At 35.9% G+C, this 9,121-nt stretch overlaps 1 long non-coding RNA gene across 1 annotated transcript in view; it reads right to left on the reverse strand.

Annotated features, from left to right (window-relative positions):
* LOC139358183 (uncharacterized) overlaps positions 1–4,855 on the reverse strand; it is an 88,146-nt gene extending 83,291 nt beyond the window's left edge. Inside the window, exon 1 of the long non-coding RNA XR_011612757.1 lies at positions 4,771–4,855. This is a non-coding gene — a long non-coding RNA (uncharacterized lncRNA). The remainder of the gene's footprint in view (positions 1–4,770) is intronic.
* Positions 4,856–9,121: the final 4,266 nt, after the last annotated feature.

The raw sequence follows: 9,121 nt of genomic DNA on the forward strand, positions 1-9,121 counted from the left end.
AGAGGCAAAATAGTGGCGTTTAACTGGTATGTGACCTTCCTCTAGGAAGCCTCGACTGGTAAGGGAAAAATGCCTCAAGTGACACACACACAACTGCAGTAAACACACTGGGCATGCAGCCCCTCCCAGGTGCTGGCAGGCCACTGTGCATGCAGACAGCCCACCCCAAGTGAAAAATCAAGGGAGGAGAAATGGAAACGCTGGAACTATGGTATAAAACCCCAAATCAAGGGCCAGATGGGGCGCTTGGATCTCTCAAGTCACCCACTTGGCCCTCTTCCAAGTGTACTTTGATTCCTTTTGTTCTTGCTGTAAAACCTTTTAACAAACTTTCACTGCTGCTCCAAAACTTGCCTCGGTCTCTCACTCTGCCTTATGCCTCTCAGCTGAATTCCTTCCTCCAGGGGGGCAAGGATAAAGTTTGCTGCAGACCCGTCGGATTCACCACTGGTAACAATCAGACTGGGAATTTATGAAACAATGATTAGTATTCTTCAGGCTCCGATGGATAAAATAGACAGCATGCAAGAACAGACGGGCAATGTTAACAGAGAACTGGAAATCCTAAGAAAGAACAAAAAAGAATTGCTGGAGATCAAAAACATTGTAACAGAAATGAAGAATGCCTTTGATGGGCGATTAGTAGATTGGACACAGCTGAGAAAAGAATCTCTTTTTTTCTCCCTCTTTCTATATATGTGTGTGTATACACACACACACATACACATACACATACACATACACATAATAGAATCCTCCAAAACTGAAAGGCAAAGAGAACAGAGACTGAATGGCATAGAACAGAATATCTAAGAACTGTAGAACAACTCCAAAAGGTGTAAGTAGCATGCACATAATAGAAATACCAGAAGGAGAAGAAAGAAACTGAGGAAATATTTGAGATAGTAATGATTGACAATTTTCTCAAAGTAATATCAGACACAAAACCACAGATCCAGAAAGTTCAGGGAACATCCGCAAGATAAATGCCCCAAAAAACCACACCTGGGTATATCATTTTTAAACTACAGAAAATCAAATATAAAGAAAATGTCCATAAGCCAGAAGGAAAAAAAAAAAAAAAACCCTTACCTCTAGAACAGATAGAAGGATTACATCTGATTTCTTCTTAGAAACCATGCAAGCAAGAAAAGAGTGGAATAAAATATTTCAAGTATTGTGAGGAAAAAACCCCCCACCAACCTAAAGTTCTGCACTCTCTAAAATTGTCCTTCAGAGGTGAAAAAGAAGCAAATACTTTTTTTTTTGGACAAGTTGAGATAATTTGTTGTCAGTAGATCTTTTTTGCAAGAAATGTTAAAAGCAGTTCTTTAGCAAAAAGGTCAATATAGGTCAGAAATACAGATCTTCACAAAGAAAGGAATAGTATCAAAAAGGTAGTAAGTGAAGGTAAAATAAAGTTGTTTATTTTTATTGTCTTTTTCTAGCTTTGTTGAAGTATGGTTGGCAAATAAAAATTGTGTATATTTAAGGTGTACAAAGTAATGTTTTGATACACATATACATTGTGAAATGATTACCAGAATCAAGCTAATTAACATATCCATCACCTCAATAGTTACCATTTGAAGGGGGGTGTGGTGAGAATATTTAAGATCTACTCTCTTGGCAAATTTATTTATTTATTTATTTATTTATTTATTTATTTATTTAACAGAGTATGGCACTGTCGCCCTGGCTGGAGTGCAATGGCGTGATCTTCAAGCAATTCTCCTGCCTCAGCCTTCCCAGCAGCTGGGATTACAGGTGCCCGCCACCACGCCCGGCTAATTTTTTGCATTTTTAGTAGAGACGGGGTTTCACTATGTTGGCCAGGTTGTTCTCGAACTCCTAACCTCATGATCTACCCGCCTCAGCCTTTCAAAGTGCTAGGATTACAGGCATGAACCACCACGCCTAGCCTCTCTTAGCAAATTTCAAGTACAGATGGTCCTTAACTTACTATGGTTTGACTTATGATGTATTGATTTTATGATGGGTTTATTAGGATGTAACCCACTGTAAGTCAAGGAGTATCTGTGTACAATACACTATTATTAACCACTAGATCTCCAGAATTTATTCATCTTATAACTTAAACTTTGTACCCTTTGACCAACATTTTCCCATTTCCCTAGTCCCAACTTCTGGCAGTCATCATTCTACTCTCTGTTTCTCTGAGTTCTGTTTTTTTATATTCCACATATAAGTGAGATCATGCAGTATTTGTCTAATACAAATTACAACTTGTGTAGGATGGCTAGGGTAATCTCTGTCTTACTGTCCACCTCAGATCTAGATATTTCACTCAGGACGCACAACAGACCCAACACCCAGGAAGATAATGCTCAGGGAAACACCCCTAATATAGGTAAAGTTATGAACCATTTTCATGTGCCTTTTTCAATTCTTCCTTCAATTCTTTAATTCCACTTTCTGCCCTGTGCATTTACAGTTCAAGGCTGCCTACTTCTCTTTGTGTAATCAGCCCGATATTTAATCATGGATCTAATAGCCGAGACCTTTTTTTTTTTTTTTTTTTTTTTTGTCCTTAAACATGATAACTTGTACCCTTTAGGCTTGATTGACTTCGGTTTCTCTAGGTAATTGCTCTGCCAGACTCCACTGTGGCTTTGATAGCAAGCTAGTATTGACCTAAAGGGATGCAGCTTTAGCAGGACCCGTGGGAGGAAGGACAGCTGCTGGAGACGTTCAGGCCTCAGTTTTGGTACAGAAGCATGAAGACAGTCTTTTACCTAGGCTTTAGTTTATTATATTTCCAAATCTAAGCAAACATGCTCGTTTTTGTCATTGTATTTGAGTCTTTCCCAAGAATCCCTTGGCGACACATACATAAATCTATTCTCAGGCTTGGTCATTTCTGTTCCTACCTACACTTCTGTCCAATCCGGTGTGGATTCTTAGTAAACTCTTGCAGAGTATAATTTTATGTCTAAGTTCCAAGGGTAATTTACCCATTTCACAATCAACAAATATTTAAGGGGCTTCTACTTTGCTAGCCATCTTACTAAACAAAAAAAGAATATGCAACGGTTAAGAGAAAAACATACACTTGCTTACAAGTCATTACAATGCAATTTGAAAAGTCCTTTAGGACATCCTGATGTAAGCACTAAATTCACTGATTCTAACAAGCATCAGAGCTTTTCAATGATGCAATTTGCAGCTTCCTAATGTAGTGTGTGATATAAAGGCAAGTGATATAAAGGCAAGTGTTAGGGGTTCCCAGAGACTCTACAAAGGTAGTCTAAGAAGTATATTATTCAATAAGTTATAGAAGACCCTAGGGCCTTCAGCATTCTATAAAGTTGAAGTATGCCACTTCCTTTGGTTTGAATATTTTTTTCCCAAAAAACTCACATTAAAATTTAATCCCCAATGTGGCAGTATTGACAGGGTCTTTAAAGAGATGACTGGGCCATGATGACTCTGCCCTCATGAATGAATTTATCTATTCATGGATTAAAGGATCAGTACGTTAATGGATTAATGTATTATCATAAGGAGTGGGGCTGGTAATTTTATAAGAAGAGGAAGAGAGACCTGAATTAGTACACTAAGTCTCCCTTGCATTTGATGCCCTGAGCCACCTGGGGACTCTGCAGAGAGTCCCCACCAGCAAGAAGATCCATACCAGATGTGGCCCCCTCAACCTTGGACTTCTCAGCCTTTATAGCCATAAGATTTAAATTCCTTTTTCAAAATAAAGTACCCAGTTCTAGGTATTTTATTATAAGCAAGAGGAAACAGACTAAGACGCCATTAGTAGGAAATAAATACATCTAAATTTGTTTATGTTGCTTTTCCTTAGTTATCTAAACCTTCAAGGTAGCTTTAAGTACTGTACATTTAAGAAATAGCTTTGTGCTCTTGCAAATGTGAACTTGCTTAGAGCTCCTTTGTCCTGGTAGAACAGGCTGATACAGTGATTAAAATTCTGCTGTTCTTCTGACAGTCCTTTGTGAAATCATAAAATATTTGATTGTTTCATGTACATTACAGGTTGAACATTCCTAATCCAAAAATACAAAATCCTGAATGCTTCAAAATCTGAAACTTTTTGAGCACCAACATGATGCCTCAAGAAGAAATTGTCACACCTGACCTCATGTGACAGGTCACAGTCAAAATGCAGTCAAAACTTTGTTTTGTGCAAAAGACTATTTAAAACATTGTATAAAATTATCTTCAGGCTCTATGTGTAAGGTATATATAAAACACAAATGAATTTCATGTTTAGACTTGAGTCCCATCCCCAAGATAATCTTATATTTATGCAAATATAGCAAAATCCAAAACCCTATGAAATCCAAAACACTTCTGGTAGTCCCAAGCATTTGGGATAGGGATATGTAATCTATATAATAAATTTTCTTAAACAAAGTAAATTGCTCTGAGCAGGTCATATATGGAGCCCAATTCTCTTCAAAAATATTAGCAAACAACTTTTTAAGGACAGAATGTCTACCTATCCCACCACCTCCTATTAAAATAACATGCCTACATATTATTTTAGGCATGCATTTCCTGTTATACAATGTTATGATTTTTATTATATCCTGAAATATAATTGTGTCTTATTGGGGATGCCAGACTCCTGGGGGAACAGTTATATCTTCTATGCATTTTAAATGCATATTTACATACTTATAAATTGTATTTTATGGTAGTCTCTGACTCCATTTCATGCTACTATAACAAAATACCTGACATGGGGCAATTTATAAAGAACACAGATTTATTTCTTACAGTTCTGGAGGCTGTGAAGTCCAAGGTCAAGGGAACTGCATCTGGCAAGCACCTTGTTGCTGTGTTATCCCATGGCAGAAAGAATCACACGGTAAGAGCACAAGAAAGACAGCAAGAAAGGACAGAGCCCTCATGACCTAATTACCTGTTAAAGGTCCCACCTCTCTACATTGTTGCATCAGGGATTAAGTTTCCAACACATGAACTCTGGGGGACACACTCAAATCATGATAGCATTGTCTTTTAGTTAGGCTATGTATGTACAGCATGTGTAGTTTTATTAGTTCTTGTTTATCTGTACCAATGTGTTTTTGTAGAACACATTGAGAGATTCAGATTAACATGGCTTCCATTATTTTACATGAACCTAAAAGCTGTAGATTATTCTTATTTTTACTATGAAATTTAAACCTGAAGATGTAATCATCCAATTTCCCAAGCAACTTTGCTAATTGATCTTTATGTTGTAGTGAAAAAAATAACAAATATTTGGTGTCAGCCATTACCTGGACTAATACCGCATCTATATTTCTTACTGTCTCTGTAAGCTTAACCTTCATGTCTTCATGTATAAAAGGAAAATAATTATCCAAAAGGGTATTGTTAAAGCTCAATGATATAATAAATATAATGCACTTAAACAGTGCATGCCACTCTAGGATATTTCCTTTTATATTTAGAAAGCACAGACTTAATAATAAATGTACCTGCTAAGTTAAATCATAAAAAGATAGCTATAATGAGCTAGGGAAATTGATTTAAAAAGCTAAAATCAATATCTGTCATTATACACATCTGCCATTATTCATGAAGAAGGCCCTGTCACTTTAGCTACACTTGTAATAGAGGTCATTCTATTGATGTAACATATGGCTACCAGGTAGATGAATATATTTATTAATTTGTTTTTGACAAAAGGAACAATCATGATGGCAGATTAGAATATTATGGGAAAACATGTCCTTGCTCTAGGAAGTGGTCTTCTTGAAATTACTTTTCAAATTTATTGTTGTTCAAATACAGTAGTTCTCCTATTCTCAAAGTCTGACATGAAATACACTATCAAATAAGAAATGATTTCTTAACTACCTTTATTCACAAGTACGTAAGTAATAAGATGGTAGCAAGCATAGAGAAAAATCATGTTTTGTCCTTTAGAATCCTTCAAGATTCAATGCTTTCCTAGCAGTTTCAACTTTAAGAATTAACATTTCTCTCCTCTTATTGCACTAACAACATTAAGTCAAATCAAAAGAGAAGAAAAGCATCACACTCCCAGCAGCTCAGTAAATGAAGTGATTTACCTGTTTCCTTTCCTTGGAAATAAGTGTGCATATTTTCAGGGTTTTAAATGTAGAGATTGTGTCATAAACTCATGTTTTTTAGTTTTTCTTTACAAAATAGTTCCTCAACACACTCCGATTAGCATGATGTAAACAACGGAATATAAATAGACAAAAATTAAAAGAAAGCCTCAAAATTGTTTAGGAAGTGTATTAGTCTGTTCTCATGCTCCTAAAAAGACTGGGTAATTTATAAAATAAAGAGGTTTAATTGACTCACAGTTCCACATGGCTGGGTAGGCCTCACAATCATGGAGGAAGGTGAATGAGGAGCAAAGTCACATCTTACGTGGCAGCAGGCAAAAGACAGCATGTGCAAGGGAACTTCCCTTTATAAAACAATCAGATCTTGTGAGATTTATTCACAACCACGAGAACAGCATGGGAACAATCCAACCCCATGATTCAATTACCTCCCACTGAGTCCCTCCTACAATATGTGGGAATTATGGGAGCTACAGTTAAGATGAGATTTGGGTGGGGACACAGACAGACCATATCAGGAAGATGTAATGATGAGTGATTTCACCCTCCCTTTTCCCTTTTTCCCCCAGTTTTATTAAGGTATAATTGACAAACAAAAATATATATTTATGGTGTACAGCATGATGTTTTGATATATGTATACATCGTGAAATGATTCAAATTAACATATCCATCACCTCATATACTTACCATTTTTTTGAGGTGAGGATTTAAGATAGACTCTCTTAGAAATTTTAAAATATATAATACAATACAATCACCACACAGTACAATAGATCATCAAAACTTATTTATCCTGTGGAACTGAAATTTTATACCCTTTGACCAACTTCTCCCCACTCCCACACCCCATCCCAGAGCCCCTAGCAACCACTATTCTACTCTCTGCTTGTCTAGATTTCACATACAAGTGAGATTACACAGAATGTTTTTCTGTACCTGGCATAATGAGCTAAACATAAGGTCTTCTAAATTCATCTCTGTGTCACAATTGACAAGGCTTCCTTCTTTTTAAATCTTTTTTATCTTTATTTTTTAACTGACAAAAATTATATATATTCATGCTATATAACATGATGTGTTGAAATATGCATGCATTTTACAATGGCTAAATCGAGCTAATTTATATTTATTACCTCACCTTCTTACTTTTTTATGGCGAGAAAACTTAAAATCCACTCTTTTAGTGATTTTCAAGTATGCAATACATTGTTATTAACTATATTCACCATGTTGTACAATTGTAAATTTCTTGAACTTATTATTTATGTCTAACTGAAATGTTGTATCATTTAACAAATTTTTTCACAATATTTCCCCACCCCAGTCCCTGGTAACCATTACTTTACTCTCTGCTTCTATGAGGTTGACTTTTTTAGATTTCACATGTGAGATCATGTGATATTTATCTTTCTATACCTGGCTTATTTCACTTAAAATAATATCATCCAGGCTGGGTATGGTAACTCACGCCTGTAATGCCAGCATTTTGGGAGGCTGAGGTAGGTGGATCACATGAGGCCAGGAGTTCGAGGCCTGATCACCATAGCAAAACCCCATCTCTACTAAAAATACAAATATTAGCCGGGCATGGTGGTGTGTGCCTGTAATCCCAGCTACTCAGGAGGCTGAAGCACAAGAATCCTGAGAGGCGGAGGCTGCAGTGAGCCAAGATCACACCACTGCACTCCAGCCTGGGTGACAGAGTGAGACCCTGTCTCAAAAACAAACAAATAATAATAATATCATCAAGATCCACGCATATTGTTGCAAATAATAGGATTTTCTTCTTTTTAAAGGCTGAATAGTATTCTATTTCTATAATGCAATATATACCACATCATACACACACACACACACACACACACACACACACATATATTACCTTTTCTTTATCCATTCATCCATTAATGGATGCTTCGACTGATCCCATATCTTGGGTATTGTGAAGAATGCTACAATGAACATGGGAGTACAGACAACTCTTCAACATACTGAACGGATATGGCTATATGTCCAGCAGTGGGATTCCCGGATCATGTATAGTTCTGTTTTCAGTTTTTTGAAAAACCTTTAGTTTATTTTCAATAATGTCTCTCCTAATTTACATTACCGCCAAGGAATGTATAAGTGTCTCCTTTTCTCCACATCCTTGCCAGCACTTGCTATCTTTTGTGTTTTTTTATAGTAGTCATTCTAACAAGTGTGAAGTGCTATCTTTTTGTACTTTTAATTTGCATATTTTCTGATAATTAGTGATATTGACCATTTTTTCATATACTTATTGTCTCTTTGTGTGTTTTCTTTTGAGAATTGTCAATTCAGATCATTTGTCCATTTTTCAATTGGTTTGTTTTCTTGCTGTTGAGCTTTTGGAGTCTCTTTTATATTTTGGAAATTAACTTCTTATTAGATGGATGGTTTGCAAATATTTTCTCTCATTCTCTTGGTTGTCCCATCCCTTTTTTTCAAATGCACCTTAATGTTATTACATTTTATTTTCTGTAATTATATGTTTACAGCTAACATATCTATTGAGTACCAGACAATATTTTAAATGTTTTACATGCATCTTATTTAATTCTTACATTTTGCAGATGAAGAGAAGGAGTCACAAAGAGGCTAAGTAATTTTATTGGGGTCATACTTCTAAGAGTAAATTGCCCTAAATGTGATACTTAATACAATTTATTATAATTCAGTCTCATGTTTTTTTGCATAATTATTGACAATAGCCCAAATATGGAATCAACCTAAATGCTTATCAGCAAATGAATAGTTTTTAAAAATGTGGTACATAGATACAATGGAAGACTATTTATCTTTTAAAAAGAAAGAGATCCCCTTATTTGTGACAACAGGGATGAACCTGAAGGACTTTAAGTTAAATAAGCCAGGCACATAAAGACAAATATCACATGGTCTGTTATAGGTGAAATCTAAAAAATTTGAACTCAGAAGTAAAGAGTGGAATGGTGGTTACCAGAGGCAAGGTTGGGGGTAATTGTTGGGGAGTTGTTGAT

The sequence above is a fragment of the Macaca nemestrina genome, chromosome 14 (genome assembly GCF_043159975.1).
Source record: "Macaca nemestrina isolate mMacNem1 chromosome 14, mMacNem.hap1, whole genome shotgun sequence".
Taxonomy (NCBI): Eukaryota; Metazoa; Chordata; class Mammalia; order Primates; family Cercopithecidae; genus Macaca; species Macaca nemestrina.